Below are 12,876 nucleotides of genomic sequence, written 5' to 3' on the forward strand. Positions count from 1 at the left end.
AAAATTTTATAGTGAGAGGTGTGTAGAAGCTGACAACTACACTGAGATGTTTTCTGTAGATTCAAAGGCAAACAACCCTGCAGTATTACATTTATGTATTTCTACTGCTTTTTAGAGACAAAGGTCACAATGTGCTTTGAAAAGCCAATACAAGCTATAAACAATGCAATACATAAATAAAAATAGAGATGACCCAGGTGGAAGAGACAGAGGCAGAAAGGAAATGACAAAAAGGAGCGTTTTTTGGCCCAAATGCAAAACTCAAAATGAGGAAACAAAGTCCATAGAACAGAAATCCAAAGCAGGTACAGGAAACACTGGGAGCTACTTGCAAACAAGAGACAGGTGAGAGCACACTATGAACATGGACACTATAGATATTATTCTGAGCTGATGATAAATCCACCATGTCTAGTTGTCGCTGTCTTAGTAATTAAAACTAACAACTTTTAAAGAATCAAAGTTGAAAACTCTGCTAAATCCATTCCAAAGAAACCTCCTGTTTCCACAAACTAATTTCCCTTCCGATGAACAGTACACTCCCTTGCAGTGTTGCACGTGAATTATACTTTGGCATCAGATTTCCATAATACCTTAAGCAATAACCTAATTTTGATCCCAAGCCCCAACCTTAAGTTAACCTGATGTTGACCTTCTCAGAAATATAGCTACATGTCTGGTAAATATATACCACAATGACAGATGTGGAAGGTTTCGGTGAGGGGCTAAAAAGACTTTCTGATTACAACACAAGTTAGGATGTACAGTGGCTTGCAAAAGTATTCGGCCCCCTTGAACTTTTCCACATTTTGTCACATTACAGCCACAAACATGAATCAATTTTATTGGAATTCCACGTGAAAGACCAATACAAAGTGGTGCTGCAATTACAGCTGCCAGTCTTCTAGGGTATGTCTCTACCATCTTTGCACATCTACAGACTGAAATCCTTGCCCATTCTTCTTTGCAAAACAGCTCCAGCTCAGTCAGATTAGATGTACAGCGTTTGTGAACAGCAGTTTTCAGATCTTGCCACAGATTCTTGATTGGATTTAGATCTGGACTTTGACTGGGCCATTCTAACACATGGATATGTTTTGTTTTAAACCATTCCATTGTTGCCCTGGCTTTATGTTTAGGGTCGTTGTCCTTCTGGAAGCTGAACCTCCGCCCCAGTCTCAAGTCTTTTGCAGACTCCAAGAGGTTTTCTTCCAAGATTGCCCTGTATTTGGCTCCATCCATCTTCCCATCAACTCTGACCAGCTTCACTGTCCCTGCTGAAGAGAAGCACCCCCAGAGCATGATGCTGCAACCACCATATTTGACAGTGGGGATGGTGTGTTCAGAGTGATGTGCAGTGTTAGTTTTCCGCCACACATAGCGTTTTGCATTTTGGCCAAAAAGTTCCATTTTGGTCTCATCTGACCAGAGCACCTTCTTCCACATGTTTGCTGTGTCCCCCACATGGCTTGTGGCAAACTGCAAACGGGACTTCTTATGGTTTTCTTTTAATAATGGCTTTCTTCTTGCCACTCTTCCATAAAGGCCAACTTTGTGCAGTGCACGACTAATAGTTGTCCTATGGACAGATTCCCCCACCTGAGCTGTAGATCTCTGCAGCTCGTCCAGAGTCACCATGGGCCTCTTGGCTGCATTTCTGATCAGCACTCTCCTTGTTCAGCCTGTGAGTTTAGGTGGACGGCCTTGTCTTGGTAGGTTTACAGTTGTGCCATACTCCTTCCATTTCTGAATGATCGCTTGAACAGTGCTCCGTGGGATGTTCAAGGCTTGGGAAATCTTTTTGTAGCCTAAGCCTGCTTTAAATTTCTCAATAACTTTATCCCTGACCTGTCTGGTGTCTAAATCCAACCGAGAATCTGTGGCAAGATATGAAAACTACTGTTCACAAACACTGTCCATCTAATCTGACTGAGCTGGAGCTGTTTTGCAAAGAAGAATGGGCAAGAATTTCAGTCTCTACATGTGCAAAGCTGGTAGAGACATACCCTAAAAGACTGGCAGCTGTAATTGCAGCAAAAGGTGGTTCTACAAAGTATTGACTCAGGGGGCTGAATAATTACGCACACCCCACTTTTCAGTTATTTATTTGTAAAAAATGTTTGGAATCGTATGATTATCGTTCCACTTCTCACGTGTACACCACTTTGTTTTGGTCTTTCACGTGGAATTCCAATAAAATTGATTCATGTTTGTGGCTGTAATGTGACAAAATGTGGAAAAGTTCAAGGGGGGCGAATACTTTTGCAAGCCACTGTACATATGCCTCAGAAGTGTTAATCAAGCTTAATTCAGAATCAAGTCAGTCAGTTTGATTTTTGATTTCTAGATGAAATCACGGGTTGATAAGCAGTGTGAGTTACAGAAATGAATTTTGTTCCATCACTTTGTGACTGTAGTTGTTTAACTAAAAGACTGTTAAATACAATGAAATGTTGGACTGTTACTTTATCACTGTCTGTGAGACAGAGACTGTGCTGGTCTGACCCCCCTCCTCCTTTCAGGGTGGAGCCTGCTGGAGTCCAGTGGTTGACACCAGGTCTGAGGAAGTGTAAGTGTGTTTTAATGTGATTCATGAAAACAAAGCAGAACACATTCAACCATCTTCAAACTGTCACATCACTCATTCACATCTCTGATGTCAGGAGTCATCATCAAAGTGTCAATCAATGAACAGATGATGGATCAATAACTGCAGCTGGATTGTGTTTGTTCTGTCCATCAGATTCCTGTCAACTCACAATCGACACAAACACAGTACACACAAACCTCAAACTGTCTGACAACAACAGGAAGGTGACACATGTGGAGGAGGTTCAGTCATATCCTGATCATCCAGACAGATTTGATGTATGGTCCCAGTTGCTGTGTACAAACAATCTAACTGGTCGCTGTTACTGGGAGGTCGAGTGGAGAGGAAGAGTTTATATATCAGTGAGTTACAGAAGAATCAGAAGGAAAGGACGTAGTTATGACTGTGGGTTTGGAAACAATGATCAGTCCTGGAGTCTGAGCTGCTGTGATGATGGTCCTCTTCGTGTCTGGCACAATAACAAACAAACACCCATCTCCTCCTCCTCCTCCTCCTCTTTTTACATCTCTAACAGAGTAGCAGTGTATGTGGACTGTCCTGCTGGCACTCTGTCCTTCTACAGAGTGTCCTCTGACACTCTGATCCACCTCCACACCTTCAACACCACATTCAATGAACCTCTTTACCCTGGTTTTGGGGTCTTGTTTCCTGGTTCCTCAGTGTTGCTGTTTTAAACTATTCTAAATTATTTCTTATTAACTTCTTCCTCTTCAGTCCTTTAACACTTGAAACACAAGAAGGGGTCAAAATGACCCCTCCCACAGAAGCAGGAAAACAATGTCCAGGGGTACCCACTGTGACCATGGCTCACAAGTAATCAATAAGAGTCTAAGAAGCTCAGAAGAAATAATTTCCTACTGTCTGGAGAAAACCGCTCACCATCTGGCTAGCAGAATATCTACAGTGAAACATGGTGATGGCATTTTGAGGTAGTGATATTTTTGAGCAACAGGGCTGGGAGACTAGTCAGCGTCAAGGAAAATATGAATAAGCAATATGTAGAAACATCCTTGATGACAACCTTTCCCAGAGCACCCTGGACCTTGGACTGAGGCAAAGGTTCCTCTTCAAACAGAACAATAAATCTAAGCACACAGCAATAAACACAAAGTTGCTTCAGGACCACTGTGTGAATGTCTTTCAGTGGCCCAGTCAGAGCCCAGACTTAAACCCCAGTGAACTTATCAGGAAAATCAGAAAATGGCTGCGCACTGACACATTCAACCCATTCAACCTGACGGAGCTTGAAAGGGTCTGCAAATAAGAATGGGAGAAACTGCCCAAAAACAGGTGTGCAGCGCTTGTAGCATCATACTCTAAAAGACTTGAGGCTGTAATTGCTGTCAACGATGCTTCGAATAAGTATTGAGCAAAGTATTTTTGTTTTTATTTGTAATAAAATTGCAAGATTCTCAAGCAAACTTTGTTTTCGTTTTGTTATTATATTTTGTGTAGAATTTTGAGGCGAAGAAGGACTTTGATTAATTTTTGTTAATTAAAGAATTTCTGTTTTTTGTTCACATTTTCTAAAGATGGCAGTAGTATCATTAATGTGCATTCTTCTGGTCACACAAATGGTACTGTAAAAGCTTGACATTGTGACAGCTCTTATCCAAACAGGCCACAAGATTAGCAATTTATTGTTTTGTCTGACCATGGCCTAGGATGGATTCAGATTCCCAGCCCGTATTATTAATTTATTCTGCCACTGCACATTTAAGTGACATTTTCATTGTGATGCCCATACAGAGGGACAATAGCAAGTCAAATGAAAAAGGGCTTCCAGCTGTGTTGTGATGGATTATTATGTTATGATGAATGCTGACTGGCCTCAGTTCAAATCACCAGGCTACCTGTTGGATATTCTCAGTGAGGGATGCATGGTAGTTTCTTTGGTCTGGGGTATAGTCTTTTTAGAAGAATAGTTGAAGTGTCCACGCCACATCCTAGCTTATAGCACACCTCAGAATCAGTTTATTAAATCAGTTTAGAAGCATTTCCACATAGTCTAAATTATGATCAAAGTAACTGGACCTTCCTTATTTTTTTTATTTATGTGTTAACTTCAGATATTTAAAATCTTTGTGTATCTGGAATGAATACTCTCCATGTTTTAAGAGGGTACAGGTAAGAGCACTTCTTCTTTTATGTGAAAAAGTGATAATTTTTAAATTAAATAATTAGCATATAGTATATTGATGTAGTGGTGATGGGTGCTGACAAATAAATACCTAGAAAATAAACATAAAAGCACAAAAATAGGGAAAGAAATGGGTGTGGGGGGCACTTCACAGTTACCTAATAAGATTTATTAACAAGTTTTTGGTTGTAAACCATTAAATTTTACATGTTTGCCCACCTTCTGTTAATGACAGTCACTTTGTAACACATGCAACCATATTTTTGCTTCAAGAAACAGAGAGACATACAAGTAATTTTGTGTCCTCATGCATTACTGCACAGTAAACATTAGTCAAAATATTGCGTGGTATTGAGATTGGTTATTTACTTTTCTTTTCTTTTTTTGCCAAAGGAAGGCCTCTCAAACCTTGTGCTGGCACCCCTCTGAGCTTAAGAATATTTATCATCTAGAAGAAGACCTCAGCTGACAGACAAGAAGTTTAATTGGGCTCATCAGACACAATTAGCATGCTCTCTTTACGCCTGAAGAAACAGTGGAAATCACAACTGACCCTGTTTATCACAAGCCATTATGTAAAGAACAGCTTTACATAATGGCTTATCTAATTAGGCACATGATAAGATGCAAAAGCCTGTCACAGCACTTCATGTCATTTCTTACAAAAACAGGTCATTAAAAATGCTGCTGACGAGAATCATTTGAATTTCCTGTTACTTATGGTAAATGGACTGGTTCTTATATAGCGCTTTTCTACTCTTCTGAGCACTCAAAGCGCTTTACACAACTTGTGCATTCACCCATTCACACCCATTCGCACAAGCACATTCATTTAGGTGCTTTCTAAGTAACATTCACACACATTCATACTCCGATGGATGCATCGGAGAGCAATTTGGGGTTAATATCTTGCCCAAGGATATTTGGCATGCAGACTAGGGGAAGCCAGGAATCGAACCACCAACCTTCCGATGAGTAGATGACCTGCTCTACCACCTGAGCTACAGCCACCCACTTATGACAGTTAGGTTGCACTGATGCTAAAATAATTGTTCGTATTCTGAGACAAGCATTTTGGCTACGTTCACACTGCAGGTCTTAATGCTCAATTCCGATTTTTTGATGAAATCCGATTTTTTTGTCTGCCTGTTCACACTACACATAAAATGCGACATCAAACGCGCTCTAGTGTGAACGCTCAAAGTGGCCCGCATGCGCAAAAGAAGATGTCACACAGAACTCGCTCTGTTTAGACCCAGAGCAAACAATATTGTTTGACTGATTGCCCTTAATATAAAGACTTCGGACTTTATGTTTCCAGATTTTTGCTTTAAGTTATTTTGTTATTTACATAATAATGTAGATGACCTAATAATGATCCTTTTTGCTGTTTGAGAGGAGCGGTGCTTCAAAGGATAGCTGCAGGTTTCTGTCAGAATCTGCAGAAAATACAGTAAAAATAAAATGTTCACATTTCTCCAACATTGTCTTCCCAACAGTTTCACCGGATGGTAGGAAATCGTTCGCGATGTCCTATCGGGCGCTTCTCCGGCGCTGATAATCGGCGTCTGTCTTGTGTCAGTGACGTAAAAGACGGATTTAATGCGACTTGACCGTTCACACAGCAGTCACTTTCTAAAACATCGGATACGTATCGGATTCAGTACCACATACGAAAGTGACCCAGATCGGATTTGAAAATATCGGATTTGTGCCGTTCACACTGTCATACCAAGATCGGATACGGGTCGCATAGGGGCGAAAAAATCGGATTTGATGCGCTTTCGCCTGCAGTGTGAACGTAGCCTTAGAGTAGTTATTGTCCTCTACAGATAATTCCCTGTTAAGCAGCTACTTCTGCACACATTGCCTGTAGAAAACACGAGTTTCGTTGTCTAAATCTGGCATCTTGACAGTTTTAACTGCACGACACATCACAGCAGGTCTTTGCAATGCTAGAGCGCATGCAGGGTGTTAATAAAGTGAGATGTTATGCACTGAAGGGGCTGCGAGATATTCTACAAAAATTGTGAGAAAACGCATGTAAATGATTTGAGCTATTTCTGTAAAACTCTGTCTTTGTTTGATTTGTTGCTGTTAATAGGTAAATGTAGCCGACCACCAAATAAGTAGCGAAAGCAGCATTTCTTTTCATTTAAATCCTTGTCAGTTAGAAGAGTTTATCTCAGCATGAGGCCAAAACCTTTTCTTTTTTTTGGATGAATAGTGGGAAGCTAAAACAGTATGTTTCAGAGAATGAACTTTTTTATTATTATAAAGACTTGAATTGTGAATTGTGCAAGAGTACAAATATGGACATGGATATGAGCATAAAATACTCTATTAAACTGTTACTCATAAACAACTGGATCACTTAAGTAGGATACAAGTAATTTTACTACATTTTGCAGCAGCTTAGAGGTAGTTTCCAAAAATCTGCATTATATACATAAAATGTTTGCATGTCAAAAATTTAGATTTTACTGTAAACTGTAATATTTATAGAACATAGTATTTCTTTGATGTATTGTCTTAATGTTTGTTAGCAAAAAGAACTTTTTTGTTTATGGGAGAGGATGTAAAAATGCTTTCTTTTCCCCCTTCAATGCATACATACAAGTAACTATTGTATAGCTTCAGATCATCTTTAGAGGTTCTTGCATTGGCTTGCATTAATAAATTCATTATAATAAATGCAATAATATCTAATATTTGGCCACCTCCGTTTAGGAGTAAATAAAGCCTAAATGTAGCTTAAAGTGCATTTAGTCATGCTCACTGTGTTAAAATGTATGGACCTTGCTTTTTGCCACTTAAAGCGGGGTTGGTCCCTAAATGATTGTAAACAGATTAATGTCTCCAGAATATGAATAACACACACATGCATAATATGAATAGACAACCACTAAATCATAAAAATCCTCAGAACTTGTGCACGTCAGGGCTGTTGTACAAAGAAGAAATTAAATAGTTGCTGGCAATAAACATCGTTTCACCTTTCTTAAAAACCAGTGTGTGTCTGAAGACAGAGAGGGCTGTAGGGCATTTCAAGGTCTTGTCTATTGTGGAAAGTTCAGAAAATTAAAGTTTTTAAAAAGAGGTTAAAAATCCAGTATGATAAAAGTAAAGAATTTTTCAGTTTACGTGAAAAAAAAAAAAAAAAAGAATTTACTTAAGCGCCTGTTCACAGTTTCAGTTGTCTCAGTCGGTTTTATACGGCAAGGTTAGGTGAGGTTACACAACTATAAAGAGAAACTTTTAAGACCCTTTGACCAGAAGGGACAGAAAGGAAGAAAAAAAAGTACAATGAAAAATGTAAATGTTTAACATATATCATTATGAAACTTCAACATAGTGATCATAGTGAATCATGGTGATTCACGTCATTATTTTTTTTACCAGTGTTCTGAAATTGTTTTATTAGATATGCAAATTAGACCTCAACTGTCTAAATATGTGCTATTTTGGATACAGGAACAGAAATCTGAAAACTGCATAAAGCTTGTTTCTAAATATGTTTTCCATTTTGCTGGCTGACTAGACTCAAACTTTTGTTCTTATCAGTTCATAAATCTGAAAATGCAGTAAGAAAAATCTGTTTTACTACAAATAGAATGATCTGATTCTTTTATTTTGGGGATATTTCTGGGTAAAAGAAAATATAGATGTCAAAATAATTCAGACCATGACAGTAGTCTATTAATTCCAGTTACTTTTTGACATAAGTTTTCAAAAATGTGGTATTGTGGTAACAAAAAACTAAATATGTATGTTCACATTCCCTTTCTACTAATGTGAAATAAGACATCCTGTGAATGCAAAAGTAGATTAGAAGTTCAAAACTGACAAGTACATATAGAAAACATGTTTTCCCTATGGTCTCCTGTATAGAAACCTCCAGAAAGATACAGGGAGAGAAGCACAGAGAATACACAAAAATAATTGCTTGAAATAGTGATAACTAAATGCCTGGGGAAAGACAGCAGGGTAAAGAGTTGCTAAGTGCATCATGGGAAACTCTGTTAGCAACCGGGGCCTATAGCAGCTACCTAACTAATGGATGATTCAGACTCATGTAATCCAGTCTTATCTATAAATTTTATAAGAAATGAAAGATTAAGTCTGCTTCCTGAACTCAAACTGGGAGCTGAAGGCTGTGTCTCCCATTGTACATTTTTTCATTTTCTTACAACAAGCTCAGGATTATATCTGCAGAATTAGGTATGGGCATCCGGAATACCTCATTATCACTAATGTTTTTCTACTGGAAATAATCAATTTGATTTTGGTGAGTGTGGTGCCTGGGCAGACTGGGCTGGACACGGTATCCACTTGCTGAATATGAATTAATCAGACAGTTACCTGTGGTCCTCTGACAACAATACAAACCGACTCAAGTGGACATCACAAAGATGTGGTATGGAACCCAGGCAGGTTAAGATCACTTTAGTGTCTAATCTGACAAACAAATAAATGTTCTCACAGATAGGTTAATGTTGAAAGGAGTGCAGCACATGTCTGAAAATGGCTTTGGAAACTCTAGGAAACACAAAAAACATAGGTAAGTGCTTAATTAGAATAATATGGTACTTTTAGGTCAGTAAAGCATAGACAAGAACCACTGACATAAATTTGAGCCCTGTAAATTTAGCTTCTAAAAACAGGGTAAAAAGTAGCATGGTAAAAGGAAACTTTTGCCCTCCTCTTGCATGAAGTAAGATTAAAAGGGGCACTTGAACTTAACAGAAAAGAGACAGTTAAAGAAAAAAGTAAACACATTATGAACTCTGACACAGCATGGAAGAGTTAGTTTGGTAGACCTTGATTCAGGAATTCAGGTGCTCCGAATCCAAACTCAAACAGACTGAGCTGCCGCCACTCCAAAAGTCATTTGGAAAAAGAAAAGATACGTAATCCAGGCCTGGGAATCCAGTTATGCTGACTCTGATTACTACCTTAATGCATGTAAGATAACCAGGTGTTTACATAAGTTGCAGTAATCACAGTATTGCTTGCTGTGGCTGTAATCATATTATTAAAGTGCACCGTGTCTGACTGAGACTGATAAGCCTGGAGACACAAGAGGCTGAAGAACAGGCTTCAGATTCATGAGCACACTACTGTGCATGACATATGGCTCTAGTAGCATACTGCTGAGGCCAGCACTTACACAGTGAAGGGAATACACGGATTAGCTAGATGCAGTGGGTTGATATCTTGTTCTTTAATGCAAATGCAACCTGGTCCTGTCTGATATGATGGACGCAGGTTGGGTGGACTGCAGTCACTTGTGATTTAATATCATTTAACAACAATATTATTATGTACCGGTAGGCCTGTAAAGGACTGATGACTGTCAGCACGGATAGGCTCAAGATCATGTACTGGATAAGTGAGGGGGCGGAGCAATCTCCAGAGGCCCTTCTGATAAAGTTAATTTTAAATAGATTATATATGCCATCCAGTATCAAAAAAGTTATCATTATTAAGTGTTATGTAAGGAAAAGCACAAAACAAACTGTAAAAATGTTACATTAAAATTGTTACAAGTAAAGTATTTAAAGTCAAAGTCCTCACTGCAGGAAATGGCCCCAATAGGAGTATGCCCTGTACACTTTACTATACACATCCCTACAAGTACTTCACTGGATTGAGATCGACTGTGATTGTGGAGGCCATTTGAGTACAGTGGACTCATTTGCAGGTTCAAGAAACAAGTTAGAGATGACTGGAGCTTTTGTGACATCATCCTGGAAGCATCCATTAGATTGCTAAGATCACTACGTAAGATCGCTACACTGTGGTCATGCAGGGATAGATACAGTAGCAACAATGCTCAGATAGGCTGTGGTATTTAAACCATGCTCAGCTTGTATTAAGGAACCCAAAGTGTGTCATTAAAATATCCCCCACACCACCACCACCAGCCTCAACTGTTAATGCAACGCAGGATGGAGCCATGCTTTCATTTCCTTACATCAAATTCTGACTCCATCATCAGAATGTCACAACAGATATCAAGACTCATCAGATCAGACAATGTTTATCAATTTTCTACTGTTCAACTTTGGTGAGGCCGGCTAAATTTAGCCTCAGTTTCTTATTCTTACCTGACAGCAGTGGTACCTGGCTCTACATGCTGTGTGTTCAGAGATGCTCTTCGACATACCTCAACTGTAACAAACTCTTACTTTGCCTTCTTATGAGCTTAAAGCAGCATGACCTCTGACCTCTAGGACCAACATGCTCACTGGATATTTTCTGTTTTTCACACCATTCTTTGTAAAGCGTAGAGATCATTGTGTAAGAAAAGCCTAGTGGATTAGAACCACTTAAAAACATAAGAGCCAGATAAAAGTAATTCCTAAAAACACGGTAAAAAAGCAGCATGATAAAGGAAAACCTTTGTTTTCCTCTTTTATTACACGAGAAAGAGACACTTGAACAAAATAGAAACAACACTGTTAAAGAAAAAAGAAATACAGTTTTGAGTTTTTCAGAGTCAGACCAGCCTGTCTGAATACCATCTGGCACCAACAATCATGCTATGTTCAAAGTCATTTAAATAAAATTTCCCCCATTCTAGTACTCACTTTGAACTTCAGGGGACCTTCTTGATATGTCTCTCTGCCTAAATGCACTGAATTGCTGCCATGTGCAGGTGTACTTTTTAAAGTGGCTGGGGAGTCTTACTATAGAGACAACATTTTCTGTCTTCTACTGTCATAAAAATATTGACTTAAAGCAGCCACTGGGTGGCGCATTTTACTAATATTTAAAAGATAAAATTAACCAAGTGGTAACATAACAGCAATTATAAAAAAAAATTTGAATTTTTTTTAAATTAATTTGGCTTGCTTTATGACTATTCTGGCAGTGGGAATAAACTTCTACTCTGGATAAATGAATGAAGGTATATGGAACTATGTAGCAAAGGAAAAAATGATACATAACTCTCAATATGTCTTATATTTTAGATTCCTATAAGTAGCCACCAATTGCTTTGTTGACAGCTCGGCAAACCCTTGGCCTTCTCTCAATGAGCTTCATGATGTAGTCACCTGAAATAGTTTTCACCTCACAGATGTGCCTTGTCAGGGTTCATTTGTGGAATTTCTTGCCTTCCTACTGAGGTTGGGACCATCAGTTGTGTTGTGCAGAAGTCGGGTTGGTACACAGCTGACAGCCCTGTTTGACAACGGTTAGAAAACATGTGATGGCAAGAACCAATCACCTAATAAAGGGAAGTGACAGTCCATCATTACTTTAAGAATTGAAGGTCAGTCAGCCTGGAAAATTAAAAAAAACTTTGAATGTGTCCTCTAGTGCAGTCACAAAAACCATCAAGAGCTACAACGAAACTGGCTCACATGAGGCCCGCCCAAGGAAAGTAAGACCAAGAGTCACCTCTGCTGCTGAGGATAAATTCATCGGAGTCACCAGCCTCAGAAATCACAAGTTAACAGCACCTCAGATTAGAGCCCAGATAAATGCCACACAGAGTTCCAGTAGCAGACACATCTCTACAGAAGAACTTTGTTTGGACCAAGAAACACAAGGGATGTACATTAGACCAGTGGAAATTTGTGCTTTGGTCTGATGAGTAACCTGAACACACTGAACCAGCATGGCTACCACAACATTCTGCAGCAACATGCCATCCCATCTGGTTTGCGTTCAGTTGGACCATCATTTATTTTTTAACAGGACAATGACCCTAAACACACCTCCAGACTGTGTGAGGGCTGTTTGACCAAGAAGGAGCATGATGGAGTGCAGTGCCAGATGGCCTGGCCTCCACAGTCATCTGACCTAAACCCAGTCGAGATGGTTTGGGATGAGATGGACTGCAGAGTGAAGGCAAAAGGGCCACTCCTGGGAACTCCTTCAAGACTGTTACAAAACCATTTCAGGTGACTAACTCACAACACTCATCAAGAAAATGCCAAGAGTGTGTAAAGCAGGAAGAATCTAAAATATAAAGTATCTTTTGACTTATTTCACACATTTTTGTTTACTACATAATTTCATTTGTGTTCATTCATAGCTTTGATGCCATCAGTGAGAATCTACAATGTAAATAGTCACAAAAATAAAGAAAAGCATTAAATCAGGTGTGTCCAAA

Source organism: Pelmatolapia mariae, linkage group LG23 (assembly GCF_036321145.2).
Source record: "Pelmatolapia mariae isolate MD_Pm_ZW linkage group LG23, Pm_UMD_F_2, whole genome shotgun sequence".
In the NCBI taxonomy this organism is placed as follows: domain Eukaryota; kingdom Metazoa; phylum Chordata; class Actinopteri; order Cichliformes; family Cichlidae; genus Pelmatolapia; species Pelmatolapia mariae.